Genomic DNA, 3043 nt, shown 5'->3' with positions numbered 1-3043 from the left:
ATAGCTACAATATAATTAATAATTACATTGTAGCTATTTTAGCATTTATATTTATTGTACAGGCAACTTTGTATTTATTTTAACTAGGTTCAATAGCTATTAAATAGATATTTACTGTTTAATAGCTACCTAGTTAAAATAATTACAAATTTACCTGTAAAATAAATCCTAACCTAAGTTACAATTACACCTAACACTACACTATCATTAAATTAACTAAATAAATGAATCATATTTAAAACAAAATACTTACCTGTAAAATAAACCCTAATATAGCTGCAATATAACTAATAGTTACATTGTAGCTATTTTAGCATTTATATTTATTTTACAGGCAACTTTGTATTTATTTTAACTAGGTACAAAAGCTATTAAATAGTTATTGACTAATTAATAGCTACCTAGTTAAAATAATTACAAAATTACCTGTAAAATAAATCCTAACCTAAGTTACAATTAAACCTAACACTACACTGTCATTAAATAAATTAACTACAAGTACCTACAATTATCTACAATTAAATAAACTAAAGTACAAAAACCCCCCACTAAATTACAAAAAAAAACAAACACTAAATTACAAAAAATAAAAAAATATTACAAGAATTTTAAACTAATTACACCTAATCTAAGCCCCCTAATAAAATAACAAAGCCCCCCAAAATAAAAAAAATGCCCTACCCTATACTAAATTACAAAAGTTAACAGCTCTATTACCTTACCAGCCCTGAACAGGGCCCTTTGCGGGGCATGCCCCAAAGAAAACAGCTCTTTTGCCTGTAAAAAAAAACACAATCCCCCCCCCCCACATTACAACCCACCACCCACATACCCCTACTCTAACCCAAACCCCCCTTAAATAAACCTAACACTACCCCCCTGAAGATCTCCCTACCTTGAGTCGTGTTCACCCAGCCGGGCCGAAGTCTTAATCCGATGGGGCAGAAGAGGACATCCAGACCGGCAGAAGTCTTCATCCAAGCGGGGCAAGAAGAGGACTTCCATCCATCATACAAGTACCAAAATACAAACAAACACTAAATTACCAAAAATAATAAAATATTACAATAATTTTAAACTAATTACACCTAATCTAAGCCCCCTACTAGCTATTAATATAGCTACAATATAACTAATAGTTACATTGTAGCTATTTTAGGATTTATATTTATTTTACAGGCAACTTTGTATTTATTTTAACTAGGTACAATAGTTATTAAATAGTTAATAACTATTTAATAACTACCTAGCTAAAATAAATACAAATTTACCTGTAAAATAAATCATCACCTAAGTTACAATTACACCTAACACTACACTATCATTAAATTAACTAAATAAATGAATCCTATATAAAACTAAAGACTTACCTGTAAAATAAACCCTAATATAGCTGCAATATAACTAATAGTTACATTGTAGCTATTTTAGCATTTATATTTATTGTACAGGCAACTTTGTATTTATTTTAACTAGGTTCAATAGCTATTAAATTGATATTGACTATTTAATAGCTACCTAGTTAAAATAATTACAAAATTACCTGTAAAATAAATCCTAACCCAAGTTACAATTAAACCTAACACTACACTATCATTAAATAAATTAACTACAAGTACCTACAATTAAATACAATTAAAAAAACTAAACTAAAGTACAAAAACCCCCCCACTAAATTACAAAAAATAAAAAAATATTACAAGAATTTTAAACTAATTACACCTAATCTAAGCCCCCTAATAAAATAACAAAGCCCCCCAAAATAAAAAAAAATGCCCTACCCTATACTAAATTACAAAAGTAATCAGCTCTATTACCTTACCAGCCCTGAACAGGGCCTTTTGCGGGGCATGCCCCAAAGAAAACAGCTCTTTTGCCTGTTAAAAAAAAACACAATACCCCCCCCCCCACATTACAACCCACCACCCACATACCCCTACTCTAACCCAAACCCCCCTTAAATAAACCTAACACTACCCCCCTGAAGATCTCCCTACCTTGAGTCGTGTTCACCCAGCCAGGCCGAAGTCTTCATCCGATGGGGCAGAAGAGGACATCCAGACCAGCAGAAGTCTTCATCCAAGCGGGGCAAGAAGAGGTCTTCCATCCATCATACAAGTACAAAAAAATAAACAAACACTAAATTAGCAAGAATAATAAAATATTACAATAATTTTAAACTAATTACACCTAATCTAAGCCCCCTACTAGCTATTAATATAGCTACAATATAACTAATAGTTACATTGTAGCTATTTTAGGATTTATATTTATTTTACAGACAACTTTGTATTTATTTTAACTAGGTACAATAGCTATTAAATAGTTAATAACTATTTAATAACTACCTAGCTAAAATAAATACAAATTTACCTGTAAAATAAACCCTAACCTAAGTTACAATTACACCTAACACTACACTGTCATTAAATTAACTAAATAAATTAATCCTATATAAAACTAAATACTTACCTGTAAAATAAACTCTAATATAGCTACAATATAACTAATAGTTACATTGTAGCTATTTTAGCATTTATATTTATTTTACAGGCAACTTTGTATTTATTTTAACTAGGTACAATAGCTATTAAATAGATATTTACTGTTTAATAGCTACCTAGTTAAAATAATTACAAAATTACCTGTAAAATAAATCCTAACCTAAGTTACTATTAAACCTAACACTACACTATCATTAAATAAATTAACTACAAGTACCTACAATTAAATACAATGAAATAAACTAAACTAAAGTACAAAAAAAACAAACACTAAATTACAAAAAATAAAAAAAATTACAAGAATTTTAAACTAATTACACCTAATCTAAGCCCCCTAATAAAATAACAAAGCCCCCCAAAATAAAAAAATGCCCTACCCTATACTAAATTACAAAAGTAATCAGCTCTATTACCTTACCAGCCCTGAACAGGGCCTTTTGCGGGGCATGCCCCAAAGAAAACAGCTCTTTTGCCTGTAAAAAAAAACACAATACCCCCCCCCCCCCACATTACAACCCACCACCCAAATACCCCTACTC

Source organism: Bombina bombina, chromosome 6 (genome assembly GCF_027579735.1).
Source record: "Bombina bombina isolate aBomBom1 chromosome 6, aBomBom1.pri, whole genome shotgun sequence".
In the NCBI taxonomy this organism is placed as follows: domain Eukaryota; kingdom Metazoa; phylum Chordata; class Amphibia; order Anura; family Bombinatoridae; genus Bombina; species Bombina bombina.
This window is presented reverse-complemented; position numbering follows the sequence as displayed.